Genomic DNA, 22,722 nt, shown 5'->3' on the forward strand with positions numbered 1-22,722 from the left:
CACTACCCCCATTTTTGTTATGCTGGGGCATGCCCACAGTCCCTCTCTTTAGTGAATAAGCACAGCAAGCATGTGAATGAGTATTTTCATACCTATATGTATTCTCTGCAATGGGGAACCTCTGAAGAAATTGATCCTTCTTGGACAGGCAGTGTCTTGAGTCAGTATTCATACAGGAGATCACTTGGTCTGGAAGCCGCCTGTTTGTGTAGCATTAAAGCCAATGTCATCATCATGCAACAGAGGTTCAATCACATAATACATAGTAACGGAAGTTTTGGGGCAGGAAAAAATTAGAGTTTCGCTTATCAAACTATTTTATATGAATAATTTTTTTATAAATTATTGGAACAATAATGAGGCACTTATATTAACTTTAAAATCAAGCAGCAGTATAATAATTATAGAATAATTACTATAGAGATTTCACTGAATAGTCACCATAGAAAAAAAGAATAAAAGATCAATTACATTAAAACAACTCATGCTATAAGTGTTTTATTACATAATTCGAATGGTTAACCACATGGAATAAACACTACAAATACCAGCATGATTTACTCTATCCAATATCAATCTAATTTTTGAAATGTCAAAAACCATATGTACATACGAACATATGGACTTCAAAATCCAATACTGTACTAGAATCAGTAACTATAGGAAAGGATTATATATATCATCATGCCTTACTTTATTGGTGCTTTACTTCCTGGTCCCGATTTACTACCCCATGATTTTAAACTACAGTTACCAGCATGCTTTGCTCCATGCCTACTGAGATTGGCTGTTTGAACCAGTCACATGATTGTTTAGGGACGCAATTGATGGGCGTTGCCCATTCCCTGTAATAGTATCTAACATCCAATGATATCTCCCAGGAGACGGGAGATATGAATATTCACTCTATTTAAGTAGCGGCTGCGTGTGACACGATACACACGAGGTGAACAAGCCCTCAGCCGGGCGAAACGCGCGTCCTCTCTGCTATCATAACGGGAGAACCAACAGACAGCGTACAGTCGGTGCACGGACTGGACTCCCCCCACAATGGGGATGGTATTGTATTAGCCAAGGAGGCTCCATATTAGCTACACATGGGCTTTACATTGGAGCAGGCAATTCACTCCCTGCTGCCAAGTTTTTTTACATATCCAAATTGTTGGGATATTAATCTGTTATTGGAGTCAGGTCTCCTATCTTAGGGGACAGTGTATTATGCACTGGCATTAAGATTAATGTGTCTTACAGACGGTCTCCTTATGATATACATCTACCCTAGAATTAGTATATCTTACAGCTAGCCTCATATGAACTGCTGCTTTGTGAAACAATATATATATAACCTCACCCTTCTGTCTTTTGACATGTATGCATACTAGGAAATCCTAATATTGTGCCATACAAGGTATAATGTAATATCTGGCAAAAGATATATATTTACTCACTGTGGATGTCGTATTTGAATTCAATTATGGATATAGCTGCTCTTAAAACATTTGTGAGAATTATGATCAGCTGGGTAATATAGGATTTAATATGACATTTGGTGACACATTTTCCTGCTTGGATTGAAATGTGGATACACAGCAATATGCATTTGCATTGAGATTAACATGTCCTGTAACCAGTCTCTCTATATATGTATTTAAGAATTCAGAGAGAAATATGGTGAAACACAGACATGGGGAGGCAATGATTTGATGTGATTGAATGATATGCACCTGTCTCAGAATTTATTTTGCAGTTAAACTCATGCAATTACCTATGTGTCCAATATATGCGAACCTTACTCGCTTGGCAATTGATATAAACCAATGGTAGGCTAGCTGCGATACATGTATATCACTAAAAGATTTTTCTAGACACTGGCGATATTTATGATCAGTCATTTGTCTTGTGATATATCCTCTATTAAGGGTGAGCTATATAGGGGATGATGCTATATCTGGATATTTGTGATACATCTATGTACTGAGAAAATATCCCATTTGGATTATAATATCACTTATTAATATATTTGTTTACGTTACACTAATTATAATTATAATACATTTATTTGTCTGTATAATTGCTTGATATTGTATGTACAAGAGATATGTGTAACAATAAAGTATGCTCATGCGTTAACTTTTTTGGAACACAATAAATTTTATAATAAATAAATGGACTTTTCATTGTGACAGTCCTACACTTATTATATGATTGTGTTCTTGCTCTGGCCTAGGTGGGGGTAATTTACCTTTCCTCATATGACTATCACTACAGCCATACATCACTAAAATGCCCAATCTCGTCTGATCTTGGAAGCTAAATAGTGATAGGCCTGGTTAGTACTTGGAGGGGGGACCCCCAGGGAATACCAGGTGCCGTAGGTGAAAGAGGAATACATAGGACCCCAGTAATGATTGGCAGAGCACCACAAATCATATTTTTATTTGTTTCACCCACTTTTTGGTTTATCATCTTTATCCTACTTGACTAATATTTGCTTACCCAATGGGATGATGATAAATATTTCGCCAGGGGATTACCTTAGGATCTTATACTTCAATTAGATCCATTTACTTTTGATTAATTTATTCCCTCTTGGGGGATCTTGGTACCATATATTTTATTATACTAAATAAAAGTTACATTTTAATTATATATTCATTTAATAGTGCCCCAACAACTAGCCCTACTTTCTTCTCTATGTGTATATATTCATTAGAATTGTTGTCTTACTGAAGATTACTGTCCTCCAGTCTTTTCTTCCAATAGTACCAGCAGTCCTACCATCCTAACTTTGTGTCTCCAGCACCATCACCTTGGTGTGTCTCCAGCCCATCCCCCCCATGTGTCTCTCCAGATCTATCCCCCTGCATCTTTCCAGCGCTATATGCCTACATCTCTGCAATGCCATCATCCTGCGCCTCTCCAGCACCATCCTTCTGTGTCTCCCCAATGCCATCATCCTGCATCTCCCCAGTGCCATCCTCTTGCCCTGTCTGAGTCTCCTGGCCAGCCCCGACTGTCTCCAACCCTGTCCCCCCTCTCTACAATCCAGCTAGCAGGGGGCAGCTGGTGGCCCGAGAAGTGTAGTGGAGACATTGCTGCTGAACTAACTTCCAGATTCTAGATTGTGCAGATGGAGATGATGAGCGGGCATTATCAGCACTGCTTCTTCCCCTGTGGATGTGCCTGCAGTGTATTGGGAAGATCTGACCTTACCTTTCCTGCTGGTCTCAGATGCTGACCCTCTCTGCCTTCCAGGTGCGTGACATCACTGGCTGACGTTTCTGGCATGTGTACCTCTGTTTCAGCTGGGTGGAAACTTGGAGCCTTTCCTATTCTCGCGATAACAGCCGTGGACTGAACTATTAGCTGTGACAGGCAGCTGGCGGTCTGCCTGTCATGAAAGAAAGTAATGGCCGGGGACGTGCTAAGGGGGGCGGGGAAACAGGTGACAAGCACCCCCATACACCAATTGGCCCAATATATATATATTGTGGTAAGAGGGGTTGCCTCTCACCTGAATTACCCACATTCCTGTGGGATCAGCTCCCTCCAAGGGAGGCTAAAGCAAATTCTGTGCAGTCTGCAGAAGCAGTGGAGGTTTGGAACTCCGGGTTTTCTGTGTTGCACAGGTCCAGCTGGAAGTCATCACTGGGTGACATTAATGGTTTAAAACCCTCATCCACCTGGTGTTCTGGGCACTGATGCCGAATAGCGGCCAGCGAGTAGGCCGGAGTCTCATTAGTACCAGAGACTTTTCTGAACTAGCTGTGCTAAGGAGTATAGCAGATTGTGGTTGCATTCTACCGCAGCAGACTGAACACTAGGGTGAATATTTACTAAAGTGAGAGTTTTTAGAAGTGAAGATGTTGCCCATAGCAACCAATCAGATTTTGCTTAATATTTAACTAGCACCTTCTAGAAAATAATAGCTAGAATCTAATTGGTTGCCAATGGCAACTTCTCTACTTCTAAACTCTCACTTTAGTAAATTTGCCCCTAGCACTTTGATGCTGGGTCATTTTTACACCTGCATGTCTAATTACTGTGCCCAGGGGCGTTTCTAGAGAGGAGGGGGCCCGTGTGCAGTCTCCGACACGGACCCTCACCTCTCTGGCAGCTGGCAGTGCACTGTGCTGTGCGCGGCCAGTGCTGGAGTTATAGACTCTGGGCACTAGAGTACGCCCATAGTCTATAGAGTATGCGCAGGTCACCTGGAAAATGGCGCATGCGCAAATGGCGGGAAAATGGCTGTGGCGGCCATTTACCAGTCATTTTTTACAGCATCGATGTGGGACTCCGGAGAGGTAAGTAACACTATGGGTGCAGGGTGTGCGGTGCAGGGCCCCCCTGGACCGCACACCTTGCCTATTGAACCTGCCTATTGTGTGTCCTATTTACTACGACCCTGTTACAATATGTATATATATATATATATATATATATATATATTGTTTTGCTGGACAAAACTCTCTATGCTACTTGTATAATTTGAGTGAATGCAAGTAGCCAGTTTGAAGTGGAGTAAATTTCTAGTAAATTCTAGAAGCCCTCATGCCAGTCACTAAGAGGGGTTTGGGAGCAAAGTGGGTAGTTCCCTGAGGACCCAGGTAGAGGATATATATGGGAGGGTACTTGACAAATGAACAAGTTCAGCTGATTAGACAAGTGTGAGCACACTGGTATACCTGTAGATGCAAAGGTCCAGCACTGATTTTTTTTTTTGGGGGGGGCTGTGTGATTTCATAGCCTTTTAGTTGAGGAGAAGATCCCTTCCCTGAGTCACCCCCTGAGTAAGAGGGGTAGGTGTAAGGAGCAGACCTTTTGTCAGCACCTGTCATTGAGGTAGAATATTGGGACTCAGGAGCTCTCCTGTTTGATGGGTGCTGAAAAAAAAGGGACCAAAGGACACTTATAACTGGGACAGAAATTATGGACGCAGGCCAGAATAGAACTGAGGTCTCACCTCCAAAGTCAGAGCAGCAGTTTATCAGACTACAGATTAGCCCTGCTGATCAAAGTCAGCATTTTGGCAGCTAACACACTTTACCTCAAATGCCCTGCTAGTATCCCAAAGCAAAACCCTTTGAGCATGAGACTTATAGTGGATCAGTAGAGAATACAAACCAATAGCATACACTTCTCACATCTTCTGAGCAAAGATCCATATTAGGCTTTCTGTTTATTTGGAGCATCGGCTCTTACAAGAGGTGACTGTATTTTATAAAACTTTTTTAAGTAAATTACTGAAAAGAGAGGACAGAGAGCTGACACTGAGAGGAATCTACCCAACTACTTCGGCAATTATAGTTCTTATTAACCCAGCACTGCATCCATGCAATACTTGGCATTACTACCAGCCTTTGGTGGTTCCTAACTATTTACACTCCAGATATATTGCAGCATAGACTATATCCCTAATAAGGGACCTAAGTCAGTGAACCCGGATTGATTCCTCATAAGTACAGGTTGAGTTTCCCATATCCAAATATTCCGAAATACGGATTTTTTTGAGCATGACTGAGATAGTAAAACCTTTGTTTTTTGATGGTTCAATGTACACAAACTTTGTTTAAAGCACAAAATTATTAAAAGTATTGTATAAAATTACCTTCAGGCTGTGTGTATAAGTAAGGTGTATATGAAACATAAATGAATTTCATGTATGTACACAAACTTAGTTTGAGCCACAAAATTATTGAAAATATTGACTAAAATGCCCTGCAGGCTGTGTGTATAAGGTGTATATAAAACATAAATTCTGTGTTTAGATTTTGTCCCCATCCCCAAGATATTTCATTATGGTATGCATATATTCCAAAATACAGAATATTCTTATATCCAAAATACCCCTGGTCCCAAGCATTTTGGATATGGGAGACTCAACTTGTATATGTGCACCACCAATTGCATGGCCATGCTATATTTCTGTTAAAGACTGTATTATAGACTGACTTGGTGTGTATAGAAACAATTAGAAGGTACAATTGTCTAATGTGTTACTATGTACTGTAATCATTATTGTAATAATTACATTTATTAAAATGTTATTAGATAGCACTCTTTATCTAATAGGACCCAAGGCGCTTAACAGGTAGTAAGAACGCGATACAATGGTTTACATTTTTCAAAACAGTGCAGAAACTGAACATACAAAGGAAGTTTAGCTTTGCATGAAATAAAGAGATTGTGGCGGTAATACAATAGGTGTGGTAGCCATTTTGGGTCATCAGTTGCAAGTATTTATTTATCTTACCCATGAATGATCCAGGTGAGGCAGCCATGTAAGGTGCACAACATAAGATCATACTGGGCAGAAAAGGCAATGCCTAGAACTGATGACACATAATGGGAGAGATAAAAACACTAGGCGAGATCCTTGCAAGTTCCCTTGTACCATGCACTTTCATTCTACACAGAGCACCAGGTGAGGCAGCCCTGTTGGGCACACTATGTTGGTTACAATGTGCGAATAAGCAATGCATGCAGATATGCCAGGCTATAATGAACAGTGAGTTATCAGCATACCCACTGCATAAATATTTCAGTGGGTTGATCATATATAAGTTTAGAGCTTATATATCAGATCAGGTTGTATGGGAAAATTAATGCGGGGAAGGGAGTTCACACACACACATATATACGTGCTGATTATTTTCAAAGGGTTCACTCAACCACTGAAAATTAGGATTGACATAAAGGTAATACACAAAGTAGACACCTGCTGGTGTGCTCCCAAGTCCATCTCAGAGAATTGGCTAAGGATTTCCGGGTTGGATGAAGGCACTAGAAAAGAATGGGAAGCATTAGTGTGGTGTATATAAATAATCAGAGTGTGAGGTAAAGGCTAATTAACAACTGGTTACAATAAATAAATATATAAATTGCTCAGAAACATTTAATATTTGTCCAAGCAACATATAATGTACCAATCATTGTCAGGGGGGCATTCACAATCAGCCAATCACAAGTGGTATAATAGTGCCGGCGACCATCATCATCCAAGCTTGCATCTGCCCCTGTCCACCTGCAAATAAGATGCCTTTCTCAGACATACAGTATATACCTATTTTCCCTGATCTGCATGTGTTCCAATTGTGCAGACACTGGGGGAGATGGATCAAACCTTTGAGAGAGATAAAGTGAAGTTGCCCATAACCAATCAGTTTATAATTGTAACAGCTGTGCTAGAAAAATGACAGAAGCTGATTGATTGCTATTGGCAAATTCTCCACTTTATCGCTCTTGAATGTTTGAAACATGTCCCCTACACTCTTACTGTACTTAACCTAAACTAGAACGACTTAGACTGGATAAAGCGGAGAGAGATAAAGTACTATCCAATCAACTTCTAACTGTCATTTTAACAGGCTGTGGGGTCTATTTACTAAGCCTTGGATGGAAATAAAGTGTACGGAGATAAAGTCCCAACCAACCAGCTCCTAACTATCATTTTTCAAACACAGTCTGTGACATGGCAGTTATGAGCTGATTGGTTGGGACTTTATCTCCAGTTAATTTATCGCCATCCAAGGCTTAGTAAATAGACCCCTAAGTTTGAAAAATGGAGCTTATTGGCTGGTACTTTATCTCTCTACTTTCCAAGCTTTGATTAATGCCCCCCTTATTCCTGCCTTGTCCTTCCCAAGACACAGATAGGTGTAGATACTGTAGCATAATCAACCAAGTCTACATTAGCACACATGTCACCACACTGTTCTTTACACAGGATACACTGCATAAGGCCCATTTAGAGGAATTCAATTAGGTGCGAGTTTGAAAAAGTTGTTAAATTTGCACACTTTGCCCTCATGCGCGCACCTGAGATACGCACAATTCAATTAGAAATGCCAATTTGCACTACTCGCAGTGAGAGTGTGAAAATTTTGTCCAAAAAGCAAACAGGCAAAATATCATGAAAAAGTGGGGAGACCTTCCTGGACTCCCAAAAAGTGACAACTTCATTAGCAGACTCATATAGAAGACTGTTAGTGGCCATAAGGAAAGTACTGTATGCGTGAAAAGTTGTCAAATGGCTAATTTGTGCATTTTTTTAAAAAGAGTGGAATAATATAAAAAGCTGGGTTTAATGACAAAGGAATTAAATGGAAACTGCAAAAAGAAAGTAGAAAAAAGGATGTCATTTGAGGCGACTTTTAAAAATGGAAAAAAAATATAAAAGCTATTATTTTTCAATGAAATAATAACTTTCATTAAATCTGGGGTGAATTATTCAGCTAGAAATCTTATTTTAGGGTAATTTTATGCCATTTTTTTACCCCCAAAATAACATGTAATTATTGGGTTAATTGAAATATGTCAGGGGCCTATTGAGTCATAAGGGGGGGGGGGTTCCAATGGGTTCACATTTTTACCTTAAAATAAAGATTTTCCCAACCTTTTCACTTGCTCAGGGGGGTTTGCAGAAAAACAGGCAAATTTACTCTAAAAGGAAATGAATTGCAATTGTAATTTGCAATGCGAATTTGCTGTGAATTTTTCTTGCGGGACCAAACTCGTACCTACAGTACTTGAATTCCCCCTATTGTGTTTTATACTTGTTTTATTATATAGCACACACAAATATTGCTTTACTCCAAGTATGTGGTCAATCCCTTCCCTAAATGGTGTGTGGGAAAGTTCTCAACATATTAACTAGTGATATAAATCATGATATAACATTTCAAATAATTGATTATTTATATTGTGAGTCATCAGCAGAACCACAAGGATCTATTACTAATGTTAACATAAACAGACAAAAACATTTTTGTATCTTATGACAAAGAGTATATCATCTCTATGTCTACAATGTTTCAAAATATGTGTGAAATACATAGAAACAAAACTAAACTAAATGCTTATTGTAATCATTAATTGCTTTCCAAGTAACAAAACTGCTTAGAAATGGAAAAGAAATGCTAGGCACAAGAGGTAGCACTATCAGTAGAAACTGTTGTCATGGAAACTAAAAAGGAGAGACAACTGAAGGAATTACTAATACAGGCGTATAAATTGTACTGACATTGAATAATGCAGCAGGGATTAATTTCTATCCTAGTGCTTTAAATCTAAACCATGCTAGAAAAATTATGTGGTGATTTGTGGTTACATGCTTGTTTTGTTTTCTTTGGTTAACCTATTATACTCTCCAGAAAACCTTGAAATGTTGATTTTAGATATGTTAAATGTAATTAGTATCCTAGAAAATTAAGCACACTGATAAATCTGTACCTCTTCATCACTGATAATAATACTGCTATTTAAAATATAAAATTTTATTTTCCCCACTAATTTTGAGATTGTTACCTTCAAAATCTCAGCCGCAATGCACTCAGCCTTTTTCTTTTAAAAAAAATAAAGATTTAAATTTAATCAATCTTTTTTGTTATTCTTTCATGAGTAAAGCCTGTGAAATACAGCAAATTTACGTGTAGGTGTCAGTAATAGTTGTATACTGCACTGCCATTTACAATTTTGTCATGTCATTTAATTGGTTTCTGTGCTGATTCTATAAATAGTGATTGAAAGGGTTTATACAGTACAACATCGGATGTTTTCAAATCACAGATGGATGATTCAGCAATATTTTCTCATAGCCTTTGAGTATACAGTAGGGTAGAAAAAGATTGTTTTACAAATATCATTCCTAAACACATAGAGTAGTCATAGAAAAAAAGGCAAACAAGTAATTGCATAGGAAATTTCAAATACATTACATGAAGAAGTTTCAAACTATAATAAAACAATTTAGTGCCTCAAATCCCTTTACTTTCTTATTTTACAAATCTAGAGTTAGATTCCCTCGCAGCTATTTGGCCAATCACCTTGTGTAACATAAATAAATGGTTCTAAAACATATTTATGTATCCACCCCTCCAAAGTGTAATTAGCACTCGCACTGTAAGCCTGGGCTGGTATTAGCAAACTCGTGGTGACAAAAAATGTTGCATCCCCAAAATTGCTATTATCATCAGCACTAGGCATTCAAACAAACCTAGGGTGGTCAGCATGAGACTGGATCTTCTAGGGAGAATGGGCTGATAAAAATACACAACCCCATCAGGAGAAACCAGCACAATGCTGATAACGCTAAGACTCTGCTCACACCCCTTAGCTGTGGGTGTGATGTAATAGTTTGTCCCAGCAAGCCTTCTCATGCTCCAATTTAATGGCTGGCAGTGGCAGGTAATGTTGACATATGGAGAAAAACATGCTGCCACTTCTGACTAATAGGAGCGTAGCCTTTCAGTTTTATAGAAATGATAGTAATTTCCAGAATTGTTAATTATTCAGGTACCACTGTAAAAACTCAGCAGCTCCGCTTACACATGTAGACCTACTGCCCAATACCTGCATAGCTCATCCTACAACCATGTGACGTAAGGCCAATAGTATTTACTACAGTCTGCAAGATACTGCACATTCCAAGATTAGATTATATAGAAGACCAATTCATTTTTGAAAAAACTTATAGATGTATATACATATGTATATACAGTATATATACCACAGGTGTTGTAAAATGTACTGCTAGTTATTGTTAATTTCAAAAAGTAAGTTCTGTCACTTTAAATATTACATTATTTTTTTCCAACATTATTTTTTAGCTTGAAGTTTTGACAAGAAACCATACGCTCACCAAAAACTTAATAAAACGAAATTAATAGTAAACTAATTGCTGGAAATGAGCTGTTTAGTTTTGCCTCTCAGAAAGAGGCAAAACATCATCTTTCATGGACTTCTGTGCCAAGATGTCCATGAAAGATGATGTTTTGCCTCCTTCAGTGATTCCAATTTGGTGGGAAGAGTCAAGCCAAAACCGAACCGCTCATATCTACTAATAACCATATATTACTAGGGCAATGAGAGGTGAATGTAGTGTGCTTTCATCATATCACATTGTTATACCTTACAATCTATACAAAATGATTTTGCAAACGGTAAGGAGGTGGCAGGATGCAGCCTATTTACTGTAATAACAGCTATGCAATATAACTGTAAATAATAATGTATGTAATAATAGGAAAATAATATAATAAAAGTAATGTGTAATAACAAAATATCCAAAAACAAGCCTCCCAATGTTCAGCCTTGCCATAAGCCAACGTCATTATGATATATTTAAATGAGCTCTTTAACCTCCAGCTACGACTTTTCTATTTCTTACGTGTTCATTTGCAGTACCTGCAGTATGTCTAAATAAAAAAATTGCCATATACAGTATTTGTGATTAGTTTGAGTTAATCTCCAAATACAATTTTTTTATACATCAGTCCACAGAGGAATAAAATGTGAAGGCCTTTGAGAGAAATTGGAAAAATTGTTCAGCAAATTGGATACAGGTATTCGGGAGATTGGACTCATTCTATTAAGACCTTATCTGTCTGTCCATAGTCTTTTATTGAAAAATTTCATTGCAGACATCTCTATAAAAAATTAAACTAAAATAGAAAGCAATTTTATATAGCCACCAATTTCACTATAAGAATATTTTAGCAGAATGTAATCATCAAACATAAATAATATATAATTCTTAGTAGCATCGCATGTTTTCAAAACACTTATTTGCTAAAATTTGGAAGAAATCATTCTTATATAGAAATAATTCACAAATATAAGCCTGTAGATAACAAAAATAACTGACAGAGATGTGTAGTCAGAACTGAACAGACAAATTATTTTTGAACTGTGAATTTTCTATTTGTTACTAACAGCAAGTGGAATATTGTATGTCTATAATATGTGACTGCCTGTGAACTGATTTACAGCTTCCAAGTTTTGTCCTGAACTCCATTTTAATGAATACCGTGATGTTGGGGTGGACACATTTTCCTTGTGATGTCTTGACCTCAGTATGTATCATTGTCCTTCTAGAATCAATATCATTCATTAGTGTCACTCTTTACTTGCTTTATGTATGAATCATAATAGCAGTAATTGAAGAAATAGTACTTGCTTGTGAAACTTGGCCCCAAGTGGTTTGAGATTCTAGCAACACCTCTGCATCTACTTAACTTCAATTCACTCCCCCCATATGCCCTCAGAACAGACTATATTGATCAACCCAAAAAGACCAGTGTTATGTATCTGTTCCAAAAATGTGGCATCATGACTACTGTGTAAAAGACTTTGGGTCTGATTCAGCATGGATCGCAATTGCAACGGCGTACGCAGATCGGCAGATGGTGCGTACTGCACATGCATATGCACCTCAGTGCGTGTGCTCAGCAATGGCATTGTGATCACGCACACACATAGAAAGCCATCATAGAGTGAGTGACGGGACGTCTGCATTTGGGGTTGGTGATGGGGGATTGGTCGGTGAAATGCAGGCGTGCCTGTCCACTTGAACGCCATTGCTTGGGTGTGCATAAATTAGCTACTGCGACAGCATACGCAGCTTGAGTACTCACTGCGTGCGACGAGACTTGTACTTTCTGAGACAGGTCAGAGCTGCTGTAATTGTGTGTGATGGGCCGATGTGTACACAAGGACTGCGAGGTATTACAGATATGAGAAAGTGGTAGTGGGCGTCTCTATGGTGGCTGAGCGGTTGCAAACATTAGCATATTTTCAGCAGAACTGCGTGCGTTTGCGCAGCTGAATTCCGTGCTGAATCAGGCCGTTTGTTTTTTACAATGTTTGTGTTCCTCACCTTTTACTTTATGAACATGAGAACCTCTCACTATACTGGTTTATCTATATCTTTTTTTCATATTTTGTAATATTTAGGGCCATTACCCACTGGAACACTGCTTCTGACATTTTTTACACAAGAGCTGAATTGTTTTCTACATGTTAATGACCCAATTTTTTCTTGCATATAGTAGATTAGTGAAATGTATGGACAACTAACAAGCATGGAGATCACCAGCATTAGTTTTTTTTTCTATTTTTAACATATGATGGTGGTTCAATAAATCACAAGACCTCTCATTGCATAAATGTATTCAACATGTACATATACGTATAATCAATAGTATGGCCTTGGTACAGATTATTTTTCCACATAGTCTCCATACTTATCTAAGCACTTATTTCAATGGTACACCAAGGCATCTATCCCGGCATAGAGGAAATTAGTGTCAAGCGTCTGAAGACAGGACATGATGGCTAGCTGAACTTCTCTGTCAGTTGCAAATCACCTTCCTCCCAGGTGCTTCTTCAATTATCCAAAAATCTGGAAAACTCAGTGCCAGGTCAGGGCTCTAGGGAGGATAGTTCAGTACCTCCCAATGGTAGCGCCATAACAACTCATGTATGCGGTTGGCTGCAGCAATATGATGTCTGTTTGCAGCAACCCAGTTACTGTTTGAAGAATTGCTCTCTGCAACTGGCTCAATGTGTCACAATAGCAAACAGCATTTATAGTATCTTCCTGGTGAGGAAATCAAGAAGCATGCACTTGTGGTCCTAAAACATGGTCTCCATAACCTTCTTTGCTGATAGAGTCGTTATGAATTTCTTTGAAGGTGGGGATGATGCACAGTTCCATGTTATGGAGGCTTGCTTCATCTCCGGTGTACACATGATGAACCCATGTGTCATCCCCTGTAACAATACGCTGTAGGAATTGTACTCCCTCATGGTACCGCGTCCAGTGCAAGAGAGACAATCCCATCCTATTGGTTTTGTGAACTTCTGTGAGTTGCTTTAGTACCCAGCGTGAACACATTTTCCTGTACTCCAGTTGCTCATGAATAATGTTGTGCACAGTACCCAATGAGATATTCAGTTTGTCAGCAAAATAACTAACTTAAATGCATCTATCCTGAATCAAACCTTCAATGCGGCACAAATTGTCATCCGTGGTGGACATGCATGGCCGGCCGGATTGCTGCTCATCTTAAACATCTGTCCTGCCGTTATCAAAGGCAGTGCACCAAACCCAAACTTGTTTCCATAACATGACTTTATCACCGTACAAATTGACAATTTGGCGATTAATTTCAGCTGCTGATGTACCCTTTAGATGCAGAAATCTGATCAAACTACACACCTCAATGTTTGACCATGTTTCTGTGGAAGGCTGTGCTGGGATCAAGTGTTTGATCCCAGCATCAGCAGAGTTGCAGGGGCAGACAGAGGGGATGTGTCCTCTGTGGGAAACATCCGTTTCCGGCGCTGGGACAGTAATGTCCCAAGCGTCGGTGCAGACGCCGTGGGCAGCTGGTGAAGGGACCGCCTGGTCCCTTTCATCAGTGCCGGCGGTACTGTGGCGCCGGGAGAAGCTTGGCTCCGGGCACAAGCTCAGCGGAGCTTGGCATCCGGCAGCCAGGAAGCGGCGGGTAGCCGGCACTGGGACAGAGTACCTGCTCCCAGCGCCGGTCAAGCGTTGGGCGCGGCACTCCGTGTGGCGGGTGTTTGGCTCTGGCCGCGAGCCAAACCTGGCTCGCGGGCCAGCAGCCAATAGGAGGTGGACGTGACAAGCCAATCGTGGCTCACCGCATCATAGCCCCACCCACTCACCCCGTCTTGTATTAGACGGCGCTGAGCGGGAAGAGGGAGTTCGGCGGTGGAGAGGGAGGAGAGAAGACCTCCTGAAGAGCAGAAGATCGGCACGTCAACAGGGGCGGCAGCCGCGGAAGAGGCCAGAAGACGCCGCTGTCAAGAGAGAAGACAGGCGGCGCCGACTGGAAGAAGAAAAGAGGCAGCGCAGCTGGCCAGGACAGGCCAGTGGCTGAGGACCGGAGAGGACTGCGGGGGAGGGAAGTAAAAGAACGTCACGAAGTTCCCCCCCACAGCCTCTTCCAACGTAGCAGGTAGGCCCTCTGTGAGGCCCACCATATACCCCCTCCCTAGACCACAAGGGTTGTCGGGCACTAGGCCCGTGGGGCATTGTTGGGCACTAGGCTCGTGCGCAAATAGGCGGGCACAAGGCCCGGGGCACAATAGCGGGCATTAGGCCCCGTTAAAGGATTGGCCCTTAATCAGGTGTAAGTGGCCTGGGTACTAGGCCCAGGCCACTATTCAATAAAGTAGGCAAGCAACTGTCTGAACCCCATAAAAAGTGGGCTGGGCATTAGGCCCAGGCCACTACCAGAGCCCACCATTAGGCAGGCATCTAGGCCTGAGCTACAATATAGAAAAAGGGGACGCTGGGCAGTAGGCCCAAGTCCCTCGTGTACCCTGCAGTAGGTAGGCATAAGCCCTGAGCCGCTGGTAAGACCCTGGGCATTAGGCCCAGAGCCCTGAGCCCATTAGGTGTGCCACTCATATAGAAAGGTAGCCCCGTACAGATGATTAGAGATGTGAGCAGTGGTGGAGAGCTGTACGGCTCCCACCAATGAGGTAGTGTTTTCTCCAGTCACTGAGAAGAGGAGCTGGCCAGCTCTGGAAAGGTAGGAAACAGGCATTTAAAGGGACAGCACCGTGTTTTGCTCTTGTATACTTATAGTCTGTGTTTGGTGTTCCGTGCAGGGCAAAAGTTTAGTTATTGTTATATCTGTCGCACTACACACACTGTAGGTTGAGGGTGAAGCCGTTTTAGTAGGTGTAGTTGCGTGACATAGGTTTAGGCCCTGCACGGCTGTGTTGTGTATCTCCTTACATGGACCTGTAGGCGAGTGAGCAGACGAAGAGCAAGAGTGGACACGGTGAGAAATATCTGTGTGTACTGTCTCTCCCTGTTTGTTTGTCACTACCTATCCTTCCTTCTTTCTGGGCGGAGGGTGAACCTTGCAACCCGATGCAAGGATGGATCTTCACCTGGTGCGTGAGTACCGATAGGTGAAAATTCGGGATCTGAGGCCAAAAGTGCCAATGATGATCTTCACTTAAAACCTGAATTTATCCCTCGGTTTGGTAGGGCGCGTCGGTCGACGTGAGGAAGGACGGTACTCACCTCGTCTCCTTCCCCCTAGGTCATCGTGTCCGTGTTCTATTTGGCAGTTCCAGGACCATCTGTTCAACACACAGCCTGAAGGTGAGAGGGTGCGACGCAAGGAAAGGAACAGATGTACACCTGCACGGCAGCAGGCACTGCACCGCACTACCTCTTACATTTCTGCCAGCCCCACCATCTTTCAACTGATGTTTGGACAGTATGGCTGATATGATGTGCAGTCTAATGGCCTTGAGGGGAAGCAGTGGTCTACCTGCTCTGGCCTGGTGGGAAATTAGAACAAAGTAGAGAATATTACACACGTGAGAGGTCTAGTTATCTTACTTATTGAACCACCCTCATATGTAAGCAGGTGATGCTCCTAAAATATATTTTATTCTAGCAAAAAAATGTATAAACATTCTTGTCAGATAATTCAAAGTCCTCTATTAGCAAAGTAGATATTTTCACTGAAAATGATCTCCTGGGCTTTTTATTTCATGGCATAGCAAGAATATCCAGTGGTAGTTCCAAAAACACACCTACGGTATGAACTGTCCAACTTCAGAATGACTGTGATCTCAAACTTCCTTTTCACGTTCAGCCATAGCCAGTGATGTGTGGTTTCCCACACTAGATGCAATGCCATTGGCATGTGTTATGGATGAAGCATCTCCAGACCTGTAGTTTCACAGTGCCCAAAGACAAATCAACAAAGCTTTCCTAAGTTGTCTAAAAGGATTGGTCACATGATTGGTTTGGATTCAAACCAGTCCATGTAAAAGACATGAAAAAGCTTTGTGAATAGTTTAAAAAAATAGCAAAAATAGTGGGTACGCGGATTAGGTCCAAACCTGGGGAACACATTTGCGAGTGGCAGCCAAAACATCCAATTGTAACTTCTTACAACTTAGGGATGGCAGAGGGCAATATACAGTACCAAATACTTGGTACTGTATATTGCCCTGTGCCATCCCGAAGTTGTAAGAAGTTACATTTGGATGTTTTGGTTGCCACTCGCAAATGTATCCACTCAGGGGACAGTGGTAAAGATCCCACAAGGTGAGTAATAATATATCTCCAGACCTGAGCCCAAAATCATCCGAGAGGACAATCCCATAAACAATGTACCAGGTCAGCATTAGGGTATCTGCACTTAGGGCAGGAATGGTTGGTCATATAGATTTGGTAGCAATGGTATGTGTATAAAGCTATGATAAATAAACACATGCACCATAGAATCAAGACAATGTGAGTCCACACTTGTAAGAAGCATAGAAAAATTTTGGAGGGCGTAGAGCCGTTTCTGGAAAGAGACCATTTTAAACAAACTACTCATATAGGAGAGTCACTGATGGCTCCTGCCCTACAATTCAAACTCTACTTTCAAAAGGAGCAGGGTGATATTTAGGTCATAAAAGAGTCATATGTTTTTTGGGTTCAGAACAGAGAGTACAGTATAGTTTTTTGGCCCAAGTAAGTCCTGGGTGCCTGGTCCAACATGAGCAGTTCACATTAAGGTGCAAGTATCAGTTTTCTACAGATTAATCACAAAAGCTGAGATGGTGGCACAGTTAGTGAGCTTAGGTAACAATAGTGCCAAAATGTCCTATGGGTCCAATATGTTGTAACCCATAACATTGTATATAGAGGTAGTTTAGTTTTAGTTCTATGTGGCCCACCTGGATTTCTGCCAGGTTTGCAGCACTGTAAGCTTTTGTTCCCAGGCCAGGTTGAATAGTAATAGTAATGGAGAAAGTGGGCAACCTTGGCGAGTACTTTGTGCCATGATGATCCAGTTAATCATTTAGAGGTATGTATGGTGAGGCAGAAATACATTTTTATCAAGTTAATACATTTTGGGGCAATATGTCAACAAAAAAAGACCTCATAAAGGTATGTCCAAGATACAGAGTCATAAGCCTTGTGGGCATCTAAGCTGAGAGGCATGCCATTAGCCTCAAAAGAGGATGATGCTACCACTGCACCAAAAGCAGTAGGCACACCACTCACAGAGTGATGACCAGCCACAAAGCCTAATTGGTGTGGGGTCAGTAGAAAAGGGAGAATAGACTGTAAACTGGAAGCTATAATTTTAGCCAACAATTTACAGCCAGGAAGGTTATGGGACGATGAAGGTGACTGGGGGTCTTTATCCATTTGGGGATAAAATGGTCCCTCTGATAAAATGGTCCCTCTGTCCTCACCCATGGATAAATGGGTGAGGACAGAGGGAGTTGTGCTTGCCTATAGTTTGACATCTTGTAAAATGGGAATAATTTCATCAGGGTGGCAATTGTAATATTATTTTGTAAATCTGCCCAGTCCTGGGTCTTTGTGTCATTTCCTAATATATAGAGCACATGGATTTAAAAAATGCCATGTCAGCAGTGCGGAGCTTCATTTGGGATGAAGTCAGTCAAGGGAGGCATGTCTCATCAACAAGGAGTCTGGTATAGTTTGTGTATAAAAGTCTGAATAGTAGGAGTGGAGAAAGGAGCAAATGTCATCAGATTTTGTCAGCATGGGCGAGGAGGGAGAGGGGTGAGACACCACAATATGGCTCCTGTTTGTAGGAGGTTTGGACAGGCTAGACAGGACTTAACCAGCACACTTATTCCATCAATAATATTTGTACTTAGTGATGGTAATATGCTTCTTAGCCAGGGATGTCAAAAAACATTCAAGGAGCCAATGGGATTATTTGTAAACAGCTAGCTAGTCATCACTGAAGTCCAACATGCTCAAAGCAAGATGACAACTGGCACTGCAGGGAAGCACATCCAGCTTTGTTAACCATATTCAAATTGACAACATAGGTTATCACATGGACATGCATGATCACCTTCATTGCTGCTCAGCAGGGCCATCATCATGCGGGGACTGAAAGAACGGGGGGTCTGCCCGCGCTTACTGCCACTGCACAGCCCGCAGCTCCGCACTTCCCCCTTGAATGAAAAAGGCGGGCCTGATGCTAACACCCACCTCCACTGACCAAGCCCGCACACTACCCGGTTGCCATATAGTAAACTGAGGAGGGGCCACTCCAAACTACACGCCGCGCTGAGGTCCGCCAGCCCCTATATTCAATCAAGTTTATTTTGCCTATTTTGTCAGTCCCGGGCCCCATAATTTCTGATGGCAGCTCTGCTGCTCAGAATGGAATCAGATTACACTGTACAACAAATGAATACTTTTAATTTGTTTCCTTTCTAAAAATAGTCATACATTACTAATTTGAGGTCAAGAAAAACTAAAATGATTTCAGAATGTTTTTACTAGCTCTATTTTTTGAGCTACACTACTTGCACTATACTGTATTTACATTAGTAATATAGTCATAGTGAAAAGCTATTTTAAAATAATCTGATATTTTCTTGATAGAAAATAAATAACAGTTGTTTTAATTCAATCAATCACAAATAAGAACACAAAACGAAACAAACATACAGCATACGAAACAAACATACAGCATACGAAAGTACTATCTAATATAGTGGCCTATTCATGGAGGTGCTTTCTCTTTGCTTGTCGCTGTACTCCTCTTCTGGGGCTTCTCTTGTCACTGTCCAACAGTAGTGAGTCACCTGCCCTGATATCTTTGTTCCATTGCTGAAATGTCTTGGTGGAATCGCTCACTATGCTTATCACTCAGTGCACCACAGTTATCTTGTGTGGGTAATCCCATGAATCACATATATTTGAATAGGGGAGGGGACAAATAACTGATTAATTTAATTGGGTCATTAGGGCCCGGCCCCTATGTGCGGAACACAGATTGCTGGTAAGATTCTCTCCATTCTGCCCACTTCACTAGGAATACCCCTACATCGTCATAAATGGGCTATATCTCGGAACTCAGAGCTAACTGAGAGTTTTAAATGTCATATTCATTCTTTGCATGCTGATATCAATTAGAAGTAACTATTTTCACATCGGAAACATTTTCATTGTTGTGCAGTGTTATCACAATTGTCGAGAGTATTGTCAAAATATTCAGATCACTTATGTTGAAAATACAATTAAACTAATCTGATTGATTCAGGTAATCCGGGATTCTCCAAATGCTGCAGGAAAAGTCAGAAAAATTCATAACATAACCCTTTCATGGTTCGAGATCAAAATATCTGCTGGTTGATTGCCTGCAAAAAGTAGCTATTCTGCAGATTACTATATCCTATGATATAGGATGTCTGATTCTGTATAAGAACAGAAAGTAAAAGGTATGCAGAATCTAATGAAATGTATCACTCATAAAATAATGAGTGAATGTGGAGTGATTGTTTGCGTTCACCGCAATGGTGCAAGCATTAGGAAAATGGCTGCTCTGGTAAATTGTTTGAGGGCAGCAGTTGTTAAAGTGTACAGCTACTGGATGCTTGAGTGGAACAAAGAGTGAGCAGACATGTTTGGTCCTAAAGACGGGCAACAGTGCATCCAATTACAAATAATTTGAATCAATTCAGATCACCTCTCAATGGACAGTCGCCACACATTACATGCTATCGTCTACAGAATCAAAAGGCCTAGCCATATGTTATCTACTGCAAACAGGATGAGTTGCCTCCATTTTGACTCAGGAACACAGGAATTGGTAAATGATAAAATGGGTCAAGTGATCTGTTGAATCACATTTTCAATTACACCATGCAGATGGTAGGGTGAAGATATGGAGACAACAGCACAAAAGCATGGATCCTTCTTGCATCATCAGGTCTCTACAGGCTGGTGGAGAAAAGATTATGATATTGCAGTTGAATGCATTTGGGCTAATATTCCCCACTAAGCAAACCGACAGTTAGTAGAATCTAGAAGAATTCAAGCCGTATTAAGGGCAAAAGATGGCCCAACAAAGCACTAACCCAGTGGTCATAACAATTTGGCCACTCAGTGTTTATGCTTAAGTATTTTAATTATTGAATTTGAAACATTGTCATATTTTGTTTCTTATTTATGAAATGGATAATTTGTGACCTTTCTGATCTGCATATACTGTACTGTAGATTATATTAATTAAATAGACTGCTCAGATTTACCATATTGCTAATTTTATTAAGTAAGCACTGTTCTTTTTTCTATATACAGTATACTAGCAATCCGCCCCAACTTTGCACGGGAGCAATTTCATCTTGCCACAGCCCTCTGCATCTCATACCAATCTATACCATGTCACCACAGTCCCCTGCATCTCACCACAACCTCCTGCTTCTTACTCACCTCACAACAGCCTACTGCTTCTCTCTACTGCCCCTTGCATGTCACCATAGCATCCTATATTTCACCACAGCCCCTTGCATCTCTCCACAGGCCCCTGCTTCTCACTTCTGCTTCTTACCACAGCCCCCAGCATCACACCACTGGCCTCTGCATCTCACCTTAACCCCCTGCTTCTCACTCCTGCCGCCTGCATCTCACCAGTGTCCCCACAACCCCCCCTGCTCCTGGCTGGGACTTGGCCACTGGGTTGCGTTGGGAAGGGCAGGAGGTTCATGGATGAGAGATTTGTATTGCAACTACCGTAAGCATTATCAGCAGCATGTCCCCGAGGCTGGAGCACCTGTACATATTTCTGCAGCCTCCATGCACACCCCTCCCAGGCTGCTGAACATGGTGATGAGCTTTGTCCTCATTGCACAATGTACCCTGTATTTCCTGGGCTTCCTGTTGAGCTTCCTCTTCGTGGTGCACCTGTCCAAAATCAGCACTGACTTTCCTGGGAAGTGCCTCCTGTTCACTGAGGGCATGTGGCTGAGTGGGAATATCACGTTGGAGATGGAGCACTTCACGCTGGAGGAGTGGTGTCCGGAGTCCACCTACAGATTCAGCATAGGGATGGACATCGGAATCCGATAGTTACTAACCATCAATGTTTTTGTTCCGATGGGTAGTGTTTTAACAATTTGATGGTAATGGACTGATGATGTTTATTACCATTGAATGGAAATAATTCAATGTTGGTCTGATAATTGTTTTTTTTCGTTTGATTCCTGATAGCTATGCCCCCCCGACTCATTACTGTGTCTGCATCATATCATCTTTATGGGTTCATTGGAGGCTGTCTGTCTGCCTCAGAAGTGACCCTGCTCAGTCCCTGACTACCTCCCATCTCTTGGCTGCTGCTAAGTAACAGGGCTCATTGCTATCTCTGATTGACTCAGTTTCAGATGCTTTCTAGCAGTTTCAGCACCCTCGCCAGATATTAAAAAGCAGCTTGGTACAAGATATTTTTATGTTACTTGCTTCACTAAAATCATTACTGCTCAGCTCCCTTTTGTCACAGATGAATGGTTCATACATCATACACTCTCCATCTGCCTCAGACATGACACTGCCCAGTCTCTGACCTTCTCCTCTCTCTAGGCTGCTGCTAAGCAACAGGGCACAGTGCTAGCTCTCAGAAAGCCAATCAGAGCACAGCCCTCGGCCCTGCAGCAGCAGCAGTCAGTCAGTCACTCACACATCACAGTTTATTCTGACTTGCTTCATTCCAAGCCTCAGTTTCAGATGCTCTTATGTTGTTTCACCACCCTGGCCAGCTCATATACAGCAGCTTGGTGACAGATTTCTTTTTGTCACTTGTTTCACTAAAATTATCACTCCTTGGCTCCATTTTGCCACAGATGAATGGTTCATGCACCTAAACCTTCCTTGACCAATGCTGTATAGAATAGTGAAAACCCAATCAAAATCCGTCCAGTGGTTCAAGAGATTAGCCCGAATGAACAGAGACTTTATTTTATATATATATATATATATATATATATATATACATATATAAATATATATATATATATATATACTGTGTATATCTATCTATCTATGGCAGAATTCTGTTTTTTATTTTCAATGCAGGATTAATATAAGGGCATGACTGTGCCCATCTAATATACTTAGGGCAA

The 22,722-nt window shown here is 41.2% G+C and overlaps 1 pseudogene; it reads left to right on the top strand.

Annotated features, from left to right (window-relative positions):
* The first annotated feature begins 2,260 nt into the window (after positions 1–2,260).
* Positions 2,261–2,378, top strand: LOC148454041 (5S ribosomal RNA; annotated as a pseudogene).
* Positions 2,379–22,722: the final 20,344 nt, after the last annotated feature.

This window comes from Taudactylus pleione, unplaced genomic scaffold (genome assembly GCF_031769625.1).
Source record: "Taudactylus pleione unplaced genomic scaffold, aTauple2 ptg001032l, whole genome shotgun sequence".
Taxonomy (NCBI): Eukaryota; Metazoa; Chordata; class Amphibia; order Anura; family Myobatrachidae; genus Taudactylus; species Taudactylus pleione.